The sequence below is a fragment of the Mobula hypostoma genome, chromosome 6 (assembly GCF_963921235.1).
Source record: "Mobula hypostoma chromosome 6, sMobHyp1.1, whole genome shotgun sequence".
Lineage (NCBI taxonomy): Eukaryota > Metazoa > Chordata > Chondrichthyes > Myliobatiformes > Myliobatidae > Mobula > Mobula hypostoma.
This window is the reverse complement of record NC_086102.1, coordinates 86,590,936-86,615,894: the sequence shown is the minus strand read 5'-3', so window position 1 is coordinate 86,615,894 and position 24,959 is coordinate 86,590,936. Positions and strand designations below refer to the sequence as shown.

General features: G+C 44.2%; 1 protein-coding gene across 8 annotated transcripts in view; it reads right to left on the bottom strand.

The window, feature by feature from the left end:
* The window catches only part of rubcnl (rubicon like autophagy enhancer), a 111,015-nt gene that overhangs the window by 61,394 nt on the left and 24,662 nt on the right, over positions 1-24,959 (bottom strand). The window contains exon 1 of one of the 8 annotated variants that reach the window (XM_063051142.1): positions 22,212-22,509. The exons of 6 other annotated variants lie outside the window; for them this stretch is intronic. The gene's annotated coding sequence lies outside the window, so the exon portion shown is untranslated. Of the gene's footprint in view, positions 1-22,211; positions 22,510-24,959 lie in introns of those variants that run through there. One more of the 8 variants, XM_063051146.1, reaches the window with a different exon arrangement.

The window sequence follows — 24,959 nt, the reverse complement described above, 5'->3', positions numbered from 1 at the left end:
TGATTACTATCATTACATTTGCCTTTTTTAACCACCGATTCATCCTGTGAGTTAGCCTTTAGGAAATCCTGCACAAGAACTCCCAAGTTCCTTTGCACCTCTGATTTTCAAATTGTCTCTCCATTTAGAAAATAGTCTACACCTTTGTTCCTTCCACTAAGGTGCATGACTGTACACTTCCCTACACTATATTTCATCTGCCATTTATTTGCCCATTCTCCCAATCCAAGTCCTTCTGCAGACTTCCTGCTTCCTTAAAACTACCTGTCCCTCCACCTGTCTTCGTGCCGTCCACAAAGTTGGCCACAAAGCCATCAATTCTGTCATACAAATCGTTAACATATAACATGAAAAGAAGCAGTCCCAACAGAGATCCTTGCAGAACACGATTTGTCACCAGTAGCTGACCAGAAAAAGCCACCTTTATGCAGATTCCTTGCCTCCTGCCAATCATCCAATTTTCTATCCATGCTAGTGTCTTTCCTGTAACACCATGGTTTCTGACCTTGTTAAGCAGTCTCATCTATGGCACCTTGTCAAAGGCCTTATTGTACACAACATCAAGCGATTCTCCTTTGTCTACTCGGCTTGTTATTTCCCCAAAGAATTCCAATAGATCTGTCAGGCAAGATTTTCCCTTGAGGAAACCACGCTGATGTTGACGTACTTTATCATGTCCATCTGAGTACCCCGAAACCTCATCCTTAACAATAGACTCCGACATCTTCCTAACCAGTGAAGTCAGACTAACCAGCCTATAATTTATTTTCTTCTGTCTCCCTCACTTAAAGAGTGGAGAGACATTTGCAATTTTCAGTTCTCCAGAACCATTCCACAATCTAGTGATTCGTGAAAAATCCTTACTAATGCCCCCACAATCTCTTCAGCTACCTGTTCAGAACCCTGGGGTGTAGTCCATTTGGTCCAGGTGATTTATCTTCCTCAGTCCCTTCAGCGCCCCAAGTACCTTTTCCTTAGGGCGAATACACTCACATCTGCCCCCTAGCACTCTCAAACTTCTGGCATACTGCTGGTGTCTTCCACAGTGAAGACTGACACAAAATATTTATTAAATTCATCACCCATTTCTTTGTCACCGATTACTATCTCTCAAGCGTCATTTTCAAGTGGTCAATGTCAACTCTTGCCTCTCTTTTACTATTTATATATCTGAAAAAACTTCTGTTGGTTTTTAAAAGCTTCCCAATCCTCTAACTTCCTATTAACTCACTTTTATACTGTCTTTGACTTCCCTTGTCAGCCACAGTTGCCTCATCCTCCCTTTAGAATACTTTGGGATGCATCTTCCCTTCGCCTTCCAAATTGCTCCCAGAAACTCCAGCCATTGTTGCTCTGCCATCATCCCTGCTAGTGTTCCCTTCCAACCAACTTTGGCCAGCTCCTCTCGCATGCCTCTGCAATTCCCTTTACTCCACTGTAATACTGATACATCTGACTTTCTCTTCTCCCTCTCAAACTATAGGTGAATTCTATCACATTATGATCACTGCCTCCCTAATCAAGTCAAGTTCATTGCACAACACAACTTAAGGCAAATTAGGGTGGTTAAATCCCCAGGGCCCCTGCAAGTGCAGAATTTGTTGGGACCCTAGCAGAGATATTTAAATTATCCTTAGCGACTGGTGAGGTGCCAGGGAATTGGAGGATAGTTAAGAAAGGCTGTAAACATAAACCAGGAAATTATACATCAGTGAGTCCGACATCAGTTGTGGGAAAGGTATTGGAGCAGATATATAAGTACTTGGATAGACATGGACTGATTCGGGATAGTCAGCATGGTTTTGTGTGTGGTAGGTCATGTCTAACCAATCTTATAGAGTTTTCGAGGAAGTTAGCAGGAAAGTGGATGAGGGCAAGGCAGTGGATATTGTCTACATAGACCTTAGTAAGAGATTTCACAAGGTCCCGTATGGGATATTGGTCAGCGAGGTTCAGTCGCTCAGCATTCAGGATGAGGTAGTAAATTGGATTAGACATTTGCCTTGTGGGAGAAGCCAGAGGGTGGTAGTAGATGGTTGCCTCTCTGACTGGAAGCCTGTGACTAGTGGAGGGCCGCAGGGATCGGTGTTGAGTCTGTTGTTGTTTATCATCCAGATCATTGATATTGATGATAATGTGGTTAACTGGATCAGCAAATTTGCAGATGACACCAAGACTGAGGGTGTAGTGGACAGTGAGGAAGACTATCATGACTTGCAGTGGGATCTGGACCAGCTGGAAAAATCAGCTAAAAAATGGCAGATGGAATTTAATGCAGACATGTGCGAGGTTTTGCACTTCAGTAGGGTCTTACGCTGTGGGTGGCAGGGCACTGAGAAGTGTGGTAGAACAGAGGATCTGGGAATACAGGTCCATAATTCATTGAAAGTGACGTCACAGGTTGATGGGGTTGTAAAGAAAGCTTTTGGCACATTGTTCTTTCATAAATCTAAGTGTTGAGTACAGGAGATTGGATGTTCTGTTAAAATTCTATAAGACGTTTGTGAGGCCTAATTTGGAGTATTGTGAGCATTTTTGGTCACCTACCTACAGGGAGATGTAAATAAGGTTGAAAGAGTACAGAGAAAATTTACGAGGATGTTGCCAGGTCTGGAGGATCAGCAGTATAAGGAAAGATTGAATAGGTTTGGACTTTACTCCCTGGAATATAGGAGGGGATATTTGATAGAGGTATACAAAATTACGAGGGGTATAGATAGGGTAAATGCAAACAGGCTTTTCCCACTGAGGCTGGGTGGGACTACAACCAGAGGTCATGGGTTAAGGGTGAAACATTTAAGGAGAACATGAGGGGAAATTTCTTCACTCAGAGGGTCATGAGAGTGTGGAATGAGCTGCCAGCACAACTGGTGCATGCAAGCTTGATTTCAACATTTAAGAGAAGTTTGGTTAGATAAGTGGATGGTAGGGGTATGGAAGGCTTTGGTCCCGGTCAATGGGAGATGGCAGGTTAAAAGGTTTGGCACAGACTAGATGGGCTGGAGGGCCTGTTTCAGTGCTGTACTTCTCTATGACTCTAACATCCAATCCAGAATTGCCTTTCCCCAAGTGGGCCCAACCACCTAGTTGGTGTATTCTACAAGTTCCCTCTCTTGGGATCATGCATCAACCTGATTTTTTCAATCTGCTTGCATATTGAAATAACGTTGGATTGCGAGGTTGACGTTTGGCAGCCTCTTGCCTTGTTTAGCCGTCAGCTTCGCCCCTGCAAGCACAAGTACAGCTCATTTGAATGCAAGTTTCTCAGCCTGTACTTGGCTGTGCGGCATTTTCGTTTTCTCCTAGAGGGCCATCCATTTACGACTTTTGTGAATTATAAACCCCTTACATTCGCCATGTTTAAGGTCTCTGAACCTTGGTCTGCTCAACAGCAGTGCCATCTTTCTTTTACCATGAGTTCACCACGGACATCCAGCATGTTGCAGGGAAGCATAACCTCGTGGCTGAGTGCCTTACACAGCCTGTCACTGGTGTTGTCTATTTGGGCATGCACTACATTCAGATGGCAACAGGCCAGGTTTCGGGCCCAAGCACGCAGCCACTGCGTTTGGCGGACACAGGGTTGAAATTGGTGGGTATTGCTTTGGGTGACAGTGGCGTTTCACTACTGTGTGATGTTATGTACCCCTGGGGTTCATATTTTCTGTGGACTGTCACTTTAAAACGCCAGGAGAATGAGACTGACTTTTGGACACTGAGCTGTGTGTGTGTGTGTGAGAGTGTGTGTGTGTGTGTGTGTGTGTGTGTGTGTGTGTGTGTGAGAGAGAGAGAGATTGATTATTTGATGGACAATCGATGTTATGGTTTCTCTGCAGCTTGTTTTGAATATACAAGGACATTCAGACACACACAGTTACAGTCAAGATGGATTCGGTCAATGGAAGACACCAGTGAGTCAGTCGCTGGTTTAAACTTTCAGTAGCCCAAAAGGGGTGAGTTGAGATCAATCCTGAGTATTGATAAATGACTCTCATAAGTTTTCTGCAACTAGAACAAGTTTGCAGGAAGAGAAAAGAGGAGAGACAGGTTTGAAACAGAAGAAACCTATCTCTCTCTAAGTAGCCCATGAGGGTGAGTTTGTTTCCATTCAACTACAAAAGTGTGATTGTCACTTAGTTAATCCACAGGAGTGGGTTCTCTGGTGAGGGAAAACCTTTGTGATTACCACGTGTGCAATTACCCTTTGTCTGGGTGTGGTAGTTCACTGAAGAAAGGCACCCCTGTGTTAAATCACTGTTGGAGTTATTTGGTATGTCGTGGAACTGGATAAGTGGCTATCACGTTGTGTGTTTGAGGTAACCTTGAGGAATCTACCGGTGTGTCGACCGTTGCCTGGGTGGTGGTTCCCTTGAAGAGGGTCCCCTTAGTGATAAACTACTGTTGGTGATAATCCATACATGGATTCTGTTGGAGTATCCTGTGGCCACCACTTTGAGATGTCCCGTAGCAGAATTCGGGTGTGGTACCACTTGTGTTGAAAGGATATTCGTTGAAGATCATTGTCGGTGATATTTTGTGTGTGGAGTGGAACAACTTCGGAGATAAAACCTACTACTATTGTTATCTTGTATTGCTGCCGTGGAATCTGTGGAATATTGACGTAATTGCCTTCTCACAATATTCGCCTTTGGATTACAAACATTTCGCATTATCCAACCTGTGCATCTGAACAGAACTTTTTTTTTACATACCATCGTAAGACTGTATCAATTACCACCTAAGCTTGAAGCAGGTTAGGTTTATATTTCCACACCTATACATGCATAAACTTTGCTAACCTGTTCGATTTATATATTACAGATTTATATTACTGTATTGCGTAGTTACTAATAAAAATAGTGTTAGTAAACAGCAAAACAGACTCCAGGTGTGTTCGATTTCTGCTGGTTCTTTTAACCCGTTACGGGGTACATAACAGTGATGTGTTAACAGGGCGACCCAGGCCAGCTGTTCCAGCGAACTGGCGGCGGCGGGTTTTCAACGCAATCCACGGGCTTTCTCACCCGGGCTGGAGGGCATCGCAGGAGCTGGTGACAGAAAAGTTTCTGTGGCACAGGCTTAAGAAGGATGTCGGGGAGTGGGCTAGTGCTTGTTTGGTTTGCCAATGCACAAAGTAACGTCGACCCCCAAGGCTCCTTTGGCTCCTTTCACAGTCCTGAAGCGGTGTTTTGATCACATGAATATGGATCTAGTTGGCCCGTTTCCCTCTCCCGCAGGTTTACTCACCTCCTCACCATCATTGATAGGAGCACATGTTGGCCGGAGGCAGTGCCACGTCATTCATTTCAGCTGCAGAGGTGGCACGAGCATTCGTTTATCTCTTCAGACTGAGTGGCGCAGTTTACATCTGAGCTTTGGTGTGCAGCTACCCGTGATGTGGGGGTCAAATTGCACCGGACCACGGCTTATCACCCTCAGGCCAACGGTCTGTGTGAGCGGTTCCACTGTTCAATGAAGCCACTCTCTGTGCACACCTCAGTGACGGTTGTTTGGTGGACAGACTACTGTGGGTCATGTTGGGCCTGAGGTCGGACCCTAAGGTGGACCTTCAGTCCTTTTCTGTGGAGCCCATTTTTTGGGCAACCCCTGTGGCTGCCGGGAGAGTTTCTCCCAACATCCATGGTCCTATTGTCCGCTTCACAGCGGCAGTCTGCCTTTATGGGGAGCGCCAAAACGTTTGCCCCGGTGCCCACGAGGTAGCATAGCCTGCTGCGATTGCACCTGCTGTCAGGTCTGCGGGAGGCGAAATATGTGTTTGTGCATCACGACGGACATTGGGATCCCCTGCGGCCGCCTCACGACGGCCCGTTCCGCGTGTTGGGAGCGGGGGTTAAGTTTTTTTACGCTGAACTGTGGATCATCTCAAGCCTGCCCATTTGGAGCTGGACTCTCCAGTGGAAGTGGCGAACCCCGTGGAGGGGCCGGCCTCCCACCCTCCAGACCTCCTGACATTGACTGTTCTTCCCGCTCGGGAAGGCAGAGGTAGGTTCCGCCAAGCTTTGCAGGCCCCTGCTCGTTTGACTTGGTCTGCTATGGTGAATTCTGGGTGGGGGACGGGGTGGGGGGGGGGGCAGGGTGTGTATAGGGACTCCTTAATTTCATTAGGCAGAATTCACCCAGACTGTTAAGGGTTAAGTTCACCGTGTGTGTGTGTTACGTGTTGCATTGTATGTTATTACATTATGGGGGCAAAGTTTTCTCATAAGTGTATGAAGTCGCCATTTGTTTGCAGTGGGAATAAAGTGGACGTTAGAAGTAATTACACTCGTGTTGATTTTTGTCGACACTCCTAGAACTCCCTCTACCAGATCCTCAGCCACTCATTCATCTGCCCCATCATTCTATTCCTGTCCTGATTAGTATGTGGCATCGGGAGTAATCCAGAGATTACCACCTTGGTGGTTCTGCTCTTCAGAGTTTCCCCAGTTCCCTATACTCACAGTGCAGGACCTCTTCCCATTTCTACCTCTGTCATCGGTGCCAATGTGCACTGCGACCTCTGGCTGCTCACCCTCCCCCTTGAGAACCTTCTGCAGCCGCTCTGAGGCATCCTGGACTCTGGCACCTCAGAAGCAACACAGCTTCCTGGTTTCTCTTTCGTGGCCAAAAAATTTCCTGTCCATTCCACCTAACTATTGAGTCTCCTATCAGCACCTCTCTGCCAAACTTTACCCTTTCCTACTGAGCCCCAGAGCTGGTCTGGCTATTGCTGCTGTGTCCTGTTAGGTCATCCCCCTCAGCAGTATCCAAAGGAGTATACACATTGCTGAGTAGAAAGGCCACGGGGAACCCTGCAGCTTAGGTGTAACTACCTCCCTCAGTTGCCTGTCAATTTGCCTCCTTCGGCCTCTCAAATGATCTGGAGTTCTTCCAGCTCCAGCTCCGGGTCCTTGCATGGTCTGTAACAAACTGCAGCTGGATGCACTGCTTGCAGGGGTAGTTATCAGGGAGACTGGAGGTCTCCGTGTCTTCCCTCATCCTGCAAGACGAGCATTCCACTGCTCTGCCCGGCCTCCCCATTGCTCTAACTGTGCGATGAGAAGGAAAGGAGGAAGCTAGAGTATCTGGCCACGCTTTTGTGAGCTTGTAGGGGGTAAATTAGGGGGCTGAGATTCAAGATTGTTTAATGTCATTCCCTGTACGCAAGTGTAAGGAGAACGAAATAATTGTTACTCCAGATTTGAAGCAGCACAAAAAAAACACAAAAGATAAGGAGCACAATAATAGTAATTTGAAAACACACAATGAATATAAATACGTAAGAGCTTGGTCCTTTGGAAGATCAGAATGACAATCTATGCATGGAGCCAAAGTGACAGAGGAGATCTTAAATGGATGTTTTGCATCTGTATTTACACGGTCTATCGAAGTGAGTCAGTGAGGTTATGGACCCTATACAGAGGAGGAGATGTTTGCTGTCTTGAGGCAAATTGGAGTGGAGCCTGACAAGGTGTCCCCTGGATCCTGTGGGAGAAAACTGCAGAAGTTGCCGGGTCCTTACGGAGATATTTATATCATGAGGTACCGGAGGAACGGGGAATAGCTATTGCTGTTCCACAGTTTAAATACGGCTCTAAAAATAAACCAGCGAATTATAAACTGGTGAGCCTAACATCAGTAGTGGGAAGGTTATTGGAAGGTATTCTAAGGGACTGGATATATGAGTATTTGGATAGACGTGGCCTGATTAGGGATAGTCAGCATGGTTTTGTGCCTGGTAGGTCATGTCCACCAACCTTATAGAGTTTTTTGAGGAAGTTACCAGGTAAGTGAATGAGGCCAAGAACTTTAGCAAAACTTTTCACAAGGTCAGCATGGGAGGTTGGTCAGGATCAGTCGCTCAACATTCAAGATATGGTAGCAAAGTGGATTGGACATTGGCTTTATGAGAAAAGCCGAAGAGCGGTAGCAGAGGCTTGCCTCTGACTGGAGTGCCACAGGGTTTGGTGCCGGGTCCCATTGCTCTTTGTCATCTATCTCAGTGATCTGGATGATAATGTTTCGAAGCGTATTTATTATCAAAGAATGTTTAAATTATAGAACGAGATTTGTTTGGCCTAGATAGGCCAAAGGGCCTGTTTCTGTGCTGTATCTTGCTATGACTCTATAGCATAAATACATAGATTGATGGTGTGTCCATAAAGTGACACTAGGCTGTACATAAAGTGACTGACAGGAAATAATAAAGTAGTGGTGAGGTTAGTGGGTGGAGGTGCCACTCAGTTAGCCACTCCCACGTGGGAGCAGTTAACACACTGTACAAGTGTCATCAATAAAGTTCAGCTGCATGCCAGCTTCCAGGAGTGCTCTGCACTCTCCCTGAATATTGAACACAACTTGGTGTCAGAAGTGGTTTATCGTTGGTGAATTCAAGCTACAGATCAAAGGAGATCCCCAGGAAGAAAGAATTTACAGTAAGAATGTCCTTGTTCATATATGTCTATGGAAAATATCCACTTTATCAGCCTACACTGAGACCCGGCCATGAGCACTAGGCGACACCTTCAGGTTTCACCCAAAAGTGTAATCATCTGTAAGCCACTAGCTTGGGAAAGTGTACAGAGACATAGACACAGCAGAGAAGTCAGTCAAACTCTCAGGGAGAGGAAAAAATGTAACAGTCCAATTAAATAAAATACTAAACAAACAAACAGGAAAATAGTGCAAATACCTACAGCACCCAGGTATTAAAGCCCCTCCGAGACATTTGCTTTTTCTAAACCAGGGGACTTTCGGAGGTGGCTCCAATGCTTTGAGAGATTTAGGGTTGCAAGCAATTGCCCTCAGACTTAAGCATCAAGTAAGTACACTGATATACTGCATGGGTGACAAAGCAGATGATATCATGAGTGGATTAGGACTGACAGATGCTCAGGTAAAGGAGTACAAAACAGTGCAGGACAAATTCACAGGAAAGCAAAGTGTGATTATAAGAGGAAATAAGGTGCGGTCAGAAAGGCTACAGAAAGCAGTGACAGAAGAGTTCAGCTCAAACAAAACAGACAAATAAAAACAAAGAGCAGGTCAAGTGTTCAACTGCAGGAGATCTGGCAAATCTCTATTCCATGTAAAAGAGTTCAGTCCAGCAAAAGAATTAAAATGCCTCCAGTGCAATAGAGTTGGCCATTATAAAAGGCAGTGTCACTCAAAAACCATGAAAGAAGACCATGATCCAGACAAAGAGAGCTTTCCTTGGGTCTCTAGATTCAAATAGACAAGGCTGGTGTACTATGGTTCAGTTGCAAAGTGAGGCAGAGACGTTCAAAATGGACACCGGGACAGATGTCACAGTCATCCCCAAATGTCTGTTCACAAAACTGGTGAAGAAAACAGGCATTACGCTACACCGAACAAAGAGACTGCTCATGGGGTCAGGGAAACACGAGCTCAGTGTGACAGGAATGTTTAATACTTCCATCCATAAAAATGAGGAACAGTGAAAAGAGGTTGTCTCTGGTGTTCAGAATCTCTTCTCACCACTACTGGGATGGCATGCCATTGAAAAGCTAAACCTTGTTGCAAGGTTGGATTCACTAAAGAAGGTTCAGTGGCAGGAGAAATACTCGGGGTTGTTCACAGGCCTGGAGGAGAATGAAAGAAGAGTACTATCTAAACATGGCATGGAGTGAGGTCCTACTCTCTGACCACAGCGAGGCGTCTACCAGTCCCATTGATAAACAAAGTCAAAGCTGAACTTGAGAGAATGGGGGTGGTTGACACTATAACTGGAGTGAATGGACATACTGACTGGTGTGTGGGCATTGTTCCTGTTCCCAAACCAGGTGGCACAATGAGGATTTACGATGATCTAACAAAATTGAATAATGCAGTGAGGCAGGAGAAGTTTATTCTGGGTGGAGCAAACTTCTTCACCAAACTAGATGCAAACTCAGGGTTCTGGCAGATCTGTTTAGGTTTTCAGTCACAGAAGCTCACAACATTTATCACATCATATGGACACTCTGCCTTCAAGAGACTCCCTTTTGCCGTCTCATCAGCCCCTGAACTCTTTCAGGTGAGGATGAAGCAAATTTTGGAGGGACTGGAAGGAGAAGTCTGCCACATACTCGACTTTGGAGGCTCAAGTGAGGACTACGACAACAGAGTGGAAGCTATCTTGGAGAAACTGAAACAGGCTGGGATCTCCCTGAACAAAAGGAAACGTGAATTTGTAAAGTTGGAGATGAAGTTCTTAGGCCACCAGCTGTCCTCAGAGAGAGTGCAACCAGATTCAGACAGTCTGGCAGGAGTTCGGAACATGGAACAACCTACGAATGTATCAGAGATCAGCAGTTTCCCTGGTGCGGTAAACCAGCTGGAATGTTAATTCCAGATTTGGCAGAGAAAACAAAGCCACTATGTGACCTCGTCTCTCAGTGAAACATTTGGACCTGGGATGCACCACAGGAGAAGTTATTCTTATCACTTAAAACAGAGATTGTCCCCCTCCCAACATTGGCATTCTTCGATCCAAACAAAGCAACCAAGGTCTCAGCAAGCACCTCTTCCTTTGGTCTAGGGGAAGTACTCATGCAACACTGCAGTGGTGTTGGAAACCAGTGGCATTTGCTTCAAGAACACTGACTCCTACTGAACAGCTTTAAGCCCAAATCAAAAAGGAGATGTTGGCTTTTGTGTGGGCCTGTGAATGTTCCAGCTACCACTTGATAGGCACTAAATTCCTACTTGAAACAGACACCAAGCCACGTGTCAGCCTCCTCAGCTCGAAACACTTGGATGACTTAACTCCATGTCTGCAAAGATTCAGAATGAGGCTTTATGTGATACTGTTACGATATGGAACTTGTCCCTGGGAAATCTTTCACAACAGCTGACACACTTTCGAGGATGCCATGCAAAAGTGAATGGACGGAAGCTAACTCCACCCTCATGGAAGATACCAACATCTACTTAGCTCAGGAACATGAAAGCTTTCCTGCATCACAGAATTAACGACGAAATTCACTCTGATTTGAAAAAGGACCAAATCTCCAGCAATATACCATGAGCACGGATGGCCAGCTGTTCCAAAAGGAGCTCATGAACTCAGATTTTATTGGCTAGAAAGAGACACACTCACCATCCTTGATGGTTTGCTGCTAAAGGGCTATGATCTTGTCATTCCTACCTCTGTGCACACCCAAATCATCAGTCAAATCCACCAAGGACATCAAGGCAGCGAAGAATGTCACCTCAGAGCAAGGCAATTAGTGTGGTGGCCTGGTCTGAGCACACAGCTGGATTGTGTAAAGCACTGTGAAACATACATAAAACTTCACAAAACTCATGCTGAACCTTTCTATCCCACAGAATTCCCAGATTTTCCATATCAGCTGGCAGGCACAGACATTTCTGAGCTGAAAAAAGACAAATATCTTCTCACTGTGGATTACTACTCATGGAGTGTTTAGATGTCCAAGCCGTCCTCTCCATCCTCGGCAGCAGTTCTATTGCACCTGAAAGCTGTATTCACTCACCAAGGAATACCAGAGACACTTGTGTCAAACAATAGTCCACAAATGAGCTGCTCAGAATTCTAAACCTTTGCTTGGGACTCTGAGTTCAAACACCAGACAAGCAGTCCACAGGACCCACAGGCAAATGGAGAAGCGGAAAGAGCAGTGTGAACTGTTAAGAGTCACCCACTGAAGGCAAAAGACCCTTACACAGCACTGCTAGCGTATCGCTCCACACCTCTTGCAAATGGCTGCAGTCCATCAGAGCTGTCAATGGGTCAGAGACTGAGAACAGGCCTCCATGTTCTTCCTTCCCTTCTCCAACTTCACTTACTGAACTTAGAAAAAATGAGAAATTTTGAGACAACACAGCATGGGAAAATGTAGAGCGTGCATGATCTCAGACACAGAGCAAAATGTTTGTCAGGAGTGGTGAAGCTGTTTGTGTTTCAGACCATTTCACCACAGGAACAATAGACCAGCAGCAAGCACCACAATTGTTTGTGATCAGAACATCACCAGGTGAAATCAGGTGGACAGGCGTGCGCTCGTACGCCTTCAAAGTCCATGAAATGTAGAGAAAGAAATAGCATGGCCTGATCCTTACAATGAGGACCACTTACCTGAGGTGGACACACCTGTTCGAGAATCTCCACCTGCTCCAAGTTTTCCAGGAACCTGTACCAGAATGGGCCATTTATCTGTCGCACCACAGAGATACACTTTCGTAACTTAGGGCAAGTAATAAGCAGAATAATCCTCTCACCTTGCCAGAGAGTGAGAGACCATTAAAAACAAAGAGAAAGACAGTAATAATGTTGGCATTTCTTTTTTATGTTTATGTAAGGAGTATTAGTTATGTGGTATGGTAAAGTGAATGGAATCACTCAATTTCAGTAACTATAAATTCAATGCAGTTCTATGGACATGTGGCCAAGTAGTTAAGGTGTTCATCTAGTTTTTCGAAGGTCACTAGTTCGAGCCTCAGCTGTGGCAGCATGTTTGTCTCCTTGAGCAAGGCACTTAACCACATATTGCTCTAGTGTCTGTGTGAGGAGTGGCGCCCCACACAGACTTCCAATCTGCACCTTGTAAGGCATGAAAATGCCCGACGCAGGCCTCTCATGGTCTGAGTCGACGTTCCCTCCCTTCCCCTCTATGAACAAGTGCATACCTAGTTTTTCTTTTTTGAAAGATGCTGTGGTGGTTAATGGGTTGCTCCTACGTCACCCAGTTAGCCAGTGCCACGTGGGAGGAGTTCACAAGTGGGGTTATCAGTAAAATTGAGTTGGATATCCTGCAATGCTGGTGTCCTGGTGTGCTCTCGGCATATTGAACACAACAGGCAGGAGATGCTTAGTTCTAGAGGTGTAGAGTTCTTTGGTACAGGGGTGATGGTGGCTGATTTGAAGCATGTGGAGACAACAGCCTGGGTGAGTGAAGTGTTGAAGAGGACTGTGCAGAAGTCAGTGAGTTTGTGTACACACTCCAGAGGACACAGCCTGGGATGTTATCCGGCCTAGCCACCTTAAGGGGATTGACTCGGAAGAGTCCTTCTCACGTCTGCTGCTGTTACAGACAGCGGTTGCTCACCTGGGAGGGGCGTAGCCTGCATGACCAGCGTTGTGTTACATGCTGCAGCACAGTTGTTTAAAACATCAGGGAGCGAGGTGTCACTGGTACAATCGACACCGTTTTTCCTTGCCTAGTCAGTATTTCCCTTGATGCCCAGACACCTACACCGATGTTGAAGATAACCATGGTGAAGATGTTGCAAAGAGAGGTGTTGGATCCGAGGACTAGTATATCCAGGAAGGGTATGGTCCTTAGCAGTCAATACTGAATTCAACCATTTCAGATGACTGTAGTTCCTATCTGTATCAGTACTACCCAGTTCTGATGAAAATTTGTTCACCTGTAAAGAAACTCAGATTTTCTCCCTCCATAGATGCTTCCTGATCTTCTAGGTATTTCTTTGGGTTCACATTTCCAATAGCTGAAGTTCTCTGTCTCCTATAGTTTGAACATTGCTTTTATTTTCTCCTCTATTCTCATTCACCTCCTCCAATATGGCTAGCTGTGATTAACCAGCTGTAACCTTCATTCAGGGGCCATCACCGCTGCAAGTGTTGTTCAGTCTCTTTTTGTTCCACACGATCACAGTTATTCCCTTTCACAGATGGCCACGAGCTACTGCAGATGCTGGAAATCCAGAGCAATACACACAATGTACTGGAGGAGCTCAGCAGGTCAGGCAGCATCTATGGATGGGAATAAGCTGCTGATATTTTGTGCCAAAACTTTGTTCATTCCTATCCATAGATGCTGCCTGACCTGCTGAGCTCCTCCAGCACATGGTGTGTATTGCCCTTTCACAGATATTCCTGATCACAGATATTTCTCTCCCCTTCTTTGCAACTTAAAATATAACCCATTTCTATGTTCTGACGAATGATCTGTTTCGCCTTCTGCAGATTCTCCTAGACCTGCTGACCAGAGTCATACATCTTTCCAGTAGCTAGGAGACCTAAACTGTGCATGATACTCCAAATTAGGCCTCACCAATGTCTCATATATCTTCAACATAACATCCCATCTTCTGTAATCCATACACTGATTTATGAAGGCCAATGTGCCAAAAGCTTTCTTTATGACCCTATCTACCTGTGATGCCACTTTCAACGAATTACCTGTATACCCAGATCCCTTTGTTCTACCACACTCGTCAATGTTCTACTGTTCACTGTGTAAGACCTACCCTGGTTGATTCTACTGAAGTGTAAAACCTCGCATTTGTCTGCATTAAATTCCATCTGTCATTTTTCAGCCATTTTTCCATCTGGTCCAGAACCCACTATAAGCTCTGATAGTCTTCCTCGCTGTCCACTACACCCCCAATCTTGATGTCATGGACAAATTTGCGGATGCAGTTAATCATGTTATCTACCAGATCATTGATATAGATGACGAACAACAAGGGACCCAGCATTGATCCCTGCTGGACACCACTAGCCACAGGCCTGCAGTTAGAGAGGCAACCATCTACTACCGCTCTCTGGTTTGTCCCACAAAGCCAATGTCTAATCCAATTTACTACCTCATCTTGAATGCTGAGCAGCTGAACCTTCTCGACAAATCTCCCATGTGAAACTTTGACAGATGCCTTGCTAAAGTCCATGTAGTTAACATCCACTGCCTTGCCTCTTGAAAAACCATACGATTGGTTGGACATGACCAACTATGCACAAAACCATGCTGACTATCCTTAATCAGTCCATGTCTATCCAAATACTCATATATCTGGTCTCTCAGAATACCTGCCAATAACTTTCCCATAATAGATATTAGACTAACCAAACTATAATTTCCTGGTTTCTGTTTAGAGCCTTTTTTAAACAGCGAAACAACATTGGCTATCATCCAGTCCTCTGTTACTTCACCTGGCATTAAGGATGGTTTAAGTATCTCTGCTAAGGTCCCTGCAATTTCTTCCGCAGGGTCCGTGGGAACACCTTGTCAAGCCCTGGGGATTTATCCACCCTGATTTGCCTCAAGGCAGCAAACACCTCCTCCTCTGTAACCTGTATAGGGTTCATGAAGTTGATGCCATTTTGCCCCACTTCTATAGACACTGTGTCCATCTCCTGAGTAAGTGCAGATGAAAAAATCATTTAAGATCTCCCCCATCTCTTTTGGTTCCACACATTGCTCCATTCTGATCTTCCAGAGGACCAATTTTGTCCCTTGCCATCTTTTTGCTCTTATAACATATCTGTAGAATCCCTTAGGATTCTCCTTCACCTTGACTGCTAGGACAACCTCAAGCCTTGTTTTAGCTCTCCTGATTTCTTTCTTAATTGCTCTCTTGCATTTCTTATACTCAATAAGCACTTTATTTGTTCCTACCTGCCTATACCTGCTATGCACCTCCTTTTTTTCTTGGCCAGGGCCTCAATATCTCTTGAAAACCAAGGTTCCCTAAACCTGCTATCTTTACTTTTTATTCTGACAGGCATATGTACGTTCAAAATGTTAATTTTGAAGGCCTCCCACTTACCAATCACACCATTTCCAGGAAACAGCCTGCCCCAATCCACACTTGCCAGATCCTTTCTGATCCTATCAAAATTGGCCTTTCTCCAATTTTGAATCTCAATCCACTGACCAGACCTATCTTTTTCCATATTTACTTTGAAACTAATGGCATTATGATCACTAGGTGTAAAGTGTTCCCCTAAACAAATTTCTTTCACCTTCCCTGTCTCATTCCTTAATAGCAGATCAAGTTTCACACACTCTCTCATTGGGACTTCTATGTACTATTTAAGAAAGCTTTCTTGAACACATTTGACAAACTCTATCCCATCTAGTCCTTTTACAGTATGGAAGTTCCAGTTAATATGTGGAACATTAAAATCACCTACTATAACAACCTTATGTTTCTTACAACAGTCTGCGATCTCTATAAATATGTTCCTCTAAATCCCGCAGACTGTTGGGAGGTCTATGATATAGCCCCAGTAACATGGTCATACCTTTCTTATTCCTCAGTTTCACCCATAAAGCCTAACCAGATGAGCTCTCTAGACTGTCCTGACTGAGGGGGGCACTGCTGTGATATTTTCCCTGACTAGTAAGGCCACACCTTCTCCTTTAATCTGTCGCATCTAAAACAGAATCCCAGAATATTGAGCTGCCAGTCCTGCCCCTCCCACAACCATGTCTCACTAATGGCTACAACGTCATAATTCCAGGTGTTGATCCGTGCCCTGAGCTCATCTGCCTTTCCTACAATATTTCTTGGATTGAAATATACACAGCTCAGGACATTAGTTGCACCATATTCAACCTTTTGAATCCTCACTTTGTCTGAGGTCTTACCAACATCTGCCTGCACAACCTCTCCACTATCTGTTCTGGCATTCTGGTTCCCACACCCTGGAACTCTAGTTTAAACCCCACAGTACAGCATTAACAAACCTTCCCACTAGGATATTGAACCCCCTCCAGTTCAGGTGAAAATGTCTCTTCTGTATAGGTCCCACCTTTCTTGGAAGAGAACCCAATTATCCAAAGATCTGACACCTTCCTTTCTACACCATATCCTTAGCCACTTGTTAAACTGTATCATCTTCTTATTTCTGGCCTCACTAGTATGTGGGATGGGTAACAATCCTGAGATCACAACCCTGGAGGTCCTGCCCTTCAACTTAGCACCGAACTCCCTGAACTTACTTTGCAGAACCTCGTCATTCTTCCTACCTATGTCATTGGTACCTACATGGACCATGACTTCTGGCAACTCACCCTCCCACTTAAGAATGCTGAGCACTCAATCCAAGATGTCCCGGACCCTGTCCCAGGAGGCAACATACCATCTGGGAATCTCGTTCTCATCCATAGATCCTCCTTACGGTACTGCCAACCAATGAATTCCCTATCACCACAGCGTGCCTTTTCACCCCTTCCCTTCTAAATCACAGAGCCAGAGATCTGACCGCTGTGACTCATCCCTGCAACAGTATCCAAAGCGACATACCTGTTGTTGAGGAGATGGCCACAAAGGCTCCTTAGCCCCTTTCCCCTTCCCGACTGTCACCCAGTTTCCTGTGTCCTGCACTTTGGGTGTAACTACCTCTCTATCTGTCCTATCTGTCACCCCCTCAGCCTCCCGAATAATCCGGAGTTCGTCCAGTTCCAGCTCCAACTCCTTAGCGTGGAGTGTTAGAAGCTGTAGCTGGATGCACATCTCGGAAGTGAAGTTGTCAGGGATACTGGGGGTCTCCCTTCCTCCCCATATGCCTCAAGAGGAGCATTTCACTATCCTGCCTGGCATTCCTACTGGGCAAATATAAGGAAGGAAAGCAATAAATAAACTGAGGGGAAAATCTACCCACAGCTATTTCACCTTCTCTCACTCAAGCCTCAAAATCTCTGCTCTAACACTGTTCACTCCAATGATGGCCACCCCACTTGCCCCTACCTTATTTTAATTTGTTCTTGCCAATCAAACCCGATCACTGATAGGCCACAGCTCAAAAAACCAAACCACCCCAAATCGATGCCTTACATACTCACTGGATGAGGAGGAAGGCTTTTGATTTCAGGATGTTACAGGAATAGTAAAGTGCAATTTAAAATGCAGAAGTATAAGGTAATGCAACAAGGCAAGGGAAGAAACAAGAGGATATTGAGTAATGTGGAGGAACAGAGAGACCTTGGAGCTATTCTTACTTACACAGATCATTAAAGATAAAGGATAACAAGGTGGTTAAAAAGGCATATGGGATACTTTCCTTCATTAACCAAGAAAAACTATAAGAGCAGGGAGCTTATGCTATAATTGTAACAATGATAATTGGACCACAGCTTGAGTATCTCATTAAAAATATGATTGCACTGATGATGATGCAATGGAGGTTTATGATATTGCTGAGAACAGAAAATTGCAGTTATGAGGAAAGACTGGAAATATTTTTTGAAAAAAAAGGAGCTGCTTCAAAAGAGCAACAATCATACCAGTGCCCAAGAAGAGCAGGATGAGTAGCTTTATAGACTATCGGCCAGTAGCTCTCACATCTACTGTGATAAAGTGCTCCAAGAGGCTGGTCATGGCTAGAATCAACTCCTGCCTCAGCAAAGACTTAGACCCACTGCAATTTGCCTATTGCCACAATAGGTCTATGGTGGACACAAACTCATTGGCTCTCCACGCAGCCTTAGGTTACCTGAACATACAAATACCTATGTCAGAAAGCTGTTTATTGACTACAACTCAGCCTTTAACACCATCATTCCTACCGCTTTGAACAAAAAGCTTGAAAACCTGGGCCTCTGTACCTCCCTCTGTAACTGGGTCCTCACTGGAAGACCACAGTCTGTGTGGATCAGAAATAACATCTCCACCTCACTGATAATCAACACTGGTACAGCTCAGGGATGTGTGCTTAGCCCACTGCTCTACTCTCTCTACACCCATGATGGTGTGGCTAGGCACAGCTCAAATGCCATTTATAAATTTGTTGATGACACGATTATTGTTGGCAGAATTTCAGATGATGATAGGAAGGCATACACGAGCGAAATAGATCAGCTGGTTGAGAGGTGTCGCCGCAATAACTTTCCACTCAGCGTCAGCAAGACCAAAGAATTGATTGGGGACTTCAAAAAGGGCAAGGTGAAGCAACACACACCGGTCCTCATTGAGGGATCAGAAGTAGAAAGCCTGAGCAATTTCAGGTTCCGTGGTGATAACGTTGCTGAGGATCTATTCTGGGCCAGTATATTGATACAGTTACAAAGAAGGCATGACAGCAGCCATATTTCATTAGGATTTTGAGGTGATTTGGTATGTCAGTAAAGATTCTTGTAAATTTCTACAGATGTACCATGGGGAGCATTCTAACTAGTTGTATCACCATCTGGTGTGGGCAGGGCATGGGGCACTGCGCAGGATCAAAATAAGCTGCAGCAAGTTGTAAACGTATGGGTACTACCCTCCGTAGTATCCAGGACATCTTCAAGGCGCAATGCCTCAGAAGGGAAGGAATGGTAGGGTGATGAGGAAAGATCTTTTCACCCAAAATTTTCTATCATTCTGTAATTTTAATCAATGATTTAATTGAAAAATTAGATAATCCAGCACACTTGGGACTCAGAGAACTGGCTGATTTTCCAGACTATTGGATGTGATTAACTTATTTAGAGATACAATGTGGAATCGGCCATGCTGCCAAAACCCTCAAATTAACCTCAGCCTAATCATGGGATAATTTGCAATAATTGATTAACCTCCTAAGCAGTACATCATTGGACTGTGGGAGGAAACCGGAGCATCCGGAGAAATCCCACGCTTTCCGCAGAGAGGATGTACAAACTCCTTACAGAGCACGCTGGGGTTAAACTCTGAACACCGACACCCCGAGCTGCAATGGTGCCATGCTAATTACCACGCTACTGTGGCACCCATGGTAGAGTAACGATTTCTACGCGTAGCTCAACACTTTCTATTAATCCACTTTCTTTAGATGTTACAGTGTTGCAATAAGTTGTCCAGTGATCCTTTTGCTTAAAGGGAACATGGAAGCAGGATCCTGGTGAGTGGAAGGGGAGTGTGGTAACTGGAGCTCCAGTGACTTAGAAAGGAGTGAAGCAAACAAGTTAGATGCCGAACATGAGATTTTCCAAACCACTGGATAGAGAATTAACAGAGCTTAGCTGTAGGCTGAGTATAGATTTGAAGCTGTGAGTCGCTGTCAAGGAAGGCCAAACTCAGGTTGGAAGAGCAACACCTCATCTTCCACCTGAGTAACCTCTAACCTGATGGCATGAACACTGATTTCTCTAGCTTCCAGTAATTTCTTCCCACTCCCGTTATTTCTTTTACCATTCCCCATTCTGGTTTCCCTCTCACCTCTTTTCTTCTCTTCACCTGCATATCTCCCACCTCCTCCCTCTGGTGCCCGTCCTCCTTTCTTCCATGGTCCATTGTCCTCTCCTATTAGATTCCTTCTTCTTCAGCCCTTTACTTCTTCCACCTATCACCTTCCAGCTTTCTAGTTTATTTCCCCTCCAACACCTGTCACCTGCCAGCTTGGTACTCCTTCCCCCTCCCCCCACCTTTTTACGCTGGCTTCTTCCCCCTTCTTTTCCAGTCTTGACGAAGGGTCTCAGCCCAAAACATCAAGTTTATTCTCCTCTCTAGATGCAGCCCAACTTGTTGAGTTCCTCCAGCATTTTGTATGTGTTGCTCAAGAAATTTGAAGAAACCGCAAAGGATGGCAGATACCCAGAACAAGCAGCTTTGGTGTTTCTCTTCCAGATGACTTACAGAGCTTATCTCAAAGTGCCAAATACCTCAAGTTCCCTTTTCACTTCTCGCTCTTACTGATCCTATATTAATCTGCTAAGTCTGCCTGCTATGAAGAGATTGGTCTTATTTTTGCTGCCATCTTGAGGAATAAGCACTAAAATCAGGACACCAAGCTCTGTTCATAGTCAGAACCCACAAGGAAGGAAGCAAATGAAGAAACTGTCAATCCCATCACACTCTGGCCCTCCTGTACACCTCTCACCCCAGCAATGCTGAAACATGCCAAGAAAGAGACTGAGAACATAGGCAAAGCTCAGCATTATCATGGAAATTTCCTTCTCTCCAAGAAATAATCAGTTGTTGTCTTTCCAAAGAGCCGTGGGTGCACCATATGCCTGGAGGTAGCAGATCTCTCACAGGCCTTAGGAGGTGGCCTTCTACTCCCACCCACTTCCGTCCATTCCTCCCCTACATCTCTATCGAATGTGCTTTAGCCTCTATGGCCTCAACGTCAAAGCCTCTTATCTTTCACAATTGCTATGGCACACATCCCAAACCCACTGGAAATGTCTTCCCTCAGTGACTTCTCTCTTTCACCGGGAGATGTCTTATAGATGAAACCAGCTGCAGCATTTCTCTGCTACTGACATCCCTATCTCCCTCTCAAGCAACTATATCCAATTCCTTCAGCATTTAACAGACCTCAGCCCCTCTATACATTACATTCCTCTAAAGATAAATTGCCCTTGATACTCTTTGGAGCACAGTTAAACTATTCTACATGGATGAAGATTTGGATATTCCTCTGCCACTAATTCCAATTCAAATCAATATTGCAACTTTCTAGACATTTCTAGGCATCCTACATGCAATGATCTGACCATTTTCCGAGAGTCCATGCTCAATTGACTCTATTGCTTCTGGGAAGAGCTATGGATATAAAATAGGCTACAATCAAAGGAAAAATTATTAAACGATTATCCATCATTTAAACAATTCTGTTTATTAATTATTGCAGAGGTTAAATGTCTGTTTAACTAGATTACGCTATTAGGCAAAAGTCACATGATGAAGTTCTAGAAATAACTGGGGTTGAGTAGCCAAGGTCATAACCAAAGGAAGCCCAATTGCAGCATGACCCGGGCATCATTCAAGAATGGTCCTAATTGATGCCAGGTAACATTCACAGCACAGAAATACCAGACAATGACCATCTCCAATAGAGAGTCTAATCACCCAGGCTTCACATTCAGTGATAGTGACTTTGCCAAACTCCACCTCATCAACAGCCTGAGGCCATCAACGATCAGCAACTTAAATCAACTCAACCAGATAAATAAACACCGTGGCTACAAGAGGCTGGGTATTCTGCAGGGAGTAAAAGCATGACACTCTGAGGCCTTTCAACAGAGGGCACAATTTAGAATTGTGATGGAGTATCTCTATTTGCCTGGAGTGCAGCTCCACAAATTCCCAAGATGCTTAATATCAAACTGGACAAAACAGCCTGTTCATTCGGGATTCCACAGACCGCATTAAACGTTACCTCCACTACCAGCTCACCGTGCTGAGGTGAGGGTTCATCTACAACTCATGTTCTAAGTATTATTTATTTACTTTCCTTCATTTAGTATTGGCACGCTTTGTCCTCTTTTGCACATTGGAGATTTGTTGTTCTTTATTACATATGGTTTTTCATAAACTCTATTGTATTTATTTATTTTCCTGTAAATACCTGCAAATAATTAATCTTGATTGACATGGTGACATATACATGCTTTGATAATAAATTTATTTTCAACTTTGAAAAACCAATGTCATTAATCACCCAGGCCACTTCAAGTGCACCTCCTATCCTGAGCCATCCACCACCAAGAGGACTAGGTCACCACCGCCTTCAAGTTCTCAATCAAGTCACTCACCATCTTGACTTGGAATTATATTGCAAGTTCCTTTGTAGTCATCAGGTCAAAATCATGGAATCCTTTACCTCACAGCACTTGTAAGCGAGCCATTACCAGAAGAACTACAGTAGTTCAACAGTATCCGAGACAATGAGAGATGACCAATCAGAAACTCTGATGAGAATCAGAAATTCACTTGCACGTTTTTCAGTTTGATGTACTGCATTTGATTCTCATGATGTGGCCTTCTCCACACTGGAGAAGCAGGTGTAGATCCGATGATCCCTGCATCTACACAAAGCCCAGCATAAGCAAAGGAAACAGCATCTTATCTTCCACCTGAGCAGACAGCTGTGTTTGAGACTCAACACTGAATCCAGTGATTTCAGGTAACCAGCTTTTCCTCTGTGCTTCAGAAGTGGAAGCTATCCTGATAAGGAAGTCCAGCCAATGATTCGTTAACAAAGGAAAAGAAAGCTCTGGTTTATTTGGCTACTGCAGTCTAATCACAATGAGAGGTAGAGTACGTCAGAAGACAGCATTAAGAGTAATTTAAGTGAAAAATTGTGCAGACAAAGTTTGGCTGCAATTACTATGGCAGCTGCATTACTTTGCAGGGGGAGAGGGTTACAACTGATGTTGAGGAAATTCTATGATATACAGTATTATATTTATGCTTAGATATAGTTAAAGCAAAAGACAACAAAGTCTAAGCCTGGGAATTTTCTCTCAAGATGTTTGTACTTTGTTTTCCTCCTCAAGATACTCCTCTTGAGCCAAAGTCTGATTTTCTAATCCAGTATCTCCCTATATGACCCAATGTTGATTAAGCTCCTGTGAAACATTTTATTATGCATGCTAAACAATGCTTTCCACTGTAGCTCAGTGTGCTTGACAGTAAAACCAAATACTGTGCACCCAGTAAAACATTAGTATAAATTGTCAGCGTTGTCGCTGGCAACCAGTTCTTACCTTTTCACCAATGACCACTACCCAAGAACTATGTTTTTAAAATTTTGAGCAAAGGTTTCTTGACAAGACATATCAATCCATCATACAAGTTTATTTTCCAAATCCCCGAAAAGATACAAACATCTGCCGAGTGTACTTCAGCTAGTTTGTGTACTGCTTGTTATGAAAGCAAGCTGCTTAACTAAGGGAGGTACCAGGCATAAAACTAGTCTGTAAGTAACTGGCAAGTATCAAATGCATATTATTTAAGACAGAACTTACTGTCAACATAACAGTAAGTTAAAGGCATTCAGATTATCTAAATCAGAGATTCCCAACTCAGGGTCCATGGACCCCTTGCCTTGGTCCATGGCATAAAAAGGTTGGGAAACCCTGATCTAAAAGCATCAGCAGCTCCTGGTGAAGAGCAAGATGTGAAAGTTGTCATTCACTGGGGATTTATTAATATTAGGAGACATACTGATGAAGTGTTACATCATTGAGAGGGTTAGAAAATCAGTAATTTCATGTTTAGCTAACTTTACAATTCATCACTCTATATAGGCATGCATTGTAAATAGTTATTTGTATAATTTTATATCTTATTTAATAGCTAATTGTTAGGTTAGTTTACTGTGTATCGACCATTCATGTTAATAAGTTAGCTGTCTTTTAAGGAAGATATTGATTGTGTAAATGCCTTTAAGATCTATGTGTCTGGTATATGTAACATTTGATATTCTGTTATATTAATCTCAGAATCAGGTTTATTATCACCGGCCTGTGACGTGAAATTTGTTAACTTAGCAGCAGCAGTTCAATACAATATATAATATAGAAGAGAAAAAAATAATAATGAATAAATCAATCAATCACAGTATATGTATATTGAACACATTAAAAAATGTGCAATAAACAGAAATAATGTAAATTTTTTAAAAGTGAGGTAGTGTTCAAGGTTTCAATGTCCATTTAGGAATCGGATGGCAGAGGGGAAGAAGCTGTTCCTGAATCGCTGAGTGTGTGCCTTCTGGTTTCTGTATCTCCTACCTGATGGTAACAGTGAGAAAAGGGCATGTCCTGGGTGCTGAAGGGCCTTAATAATGGACGCTGCCTTTCTGAGACACCGCTCCCTAAAGATGTCCTGGGTATTTTGTAGGCTAGTACCCAAGATGGAGCTGACTAGATTTACAACCCTCTGCAGCTTCTTTCGGTCCTGTGCAGTAGCCCCTCCATACCAGACAATGATGCAGCCTGTCAGAATGCTGTCCACGGTACATCTATAGAAGTTTTGGAGTGTATTTGTTGACATGCCAAATCTCTTCAAACTCCTAATGAAGTATTGCTGCTGTCATGCCTTCTTTATAACTGCATCAATATGTTGGAACCAATTTAGATCTTCAGAGATCTTGATGCCCAGGACCTTGAAGCTGCTCACTCTCTCCGCTTCTGATCCCTCTATGAGGATTGGTATGTGTTCCTTCGTCTTACCCTTCCTGAAGTCCACAACCAGCTCTTTCGCCTTACTGACATTGAGTGCCAGGTTGTTGCTGTGACACCACTCCACTAGTTGGCATATCTCACTCCTGTACACCCTCTCGTCACCACCTGAGATCCTACTAACAACGGTTGTATCAACAGCAAATTTATAGATGGTATTTGAGCTGTGCCTAGCCTAGCCATACAGTCATGGGTATAGAGAGAGTAGAGCAATGGGCTAAGCAAACACCCCTGAGGTGCGCCAGTGTTGATCGTCAGCGAGGAGGAGATGTTATCACCAATCTGCACAGATTGTGGTCTTCCGGTTAGGAACTC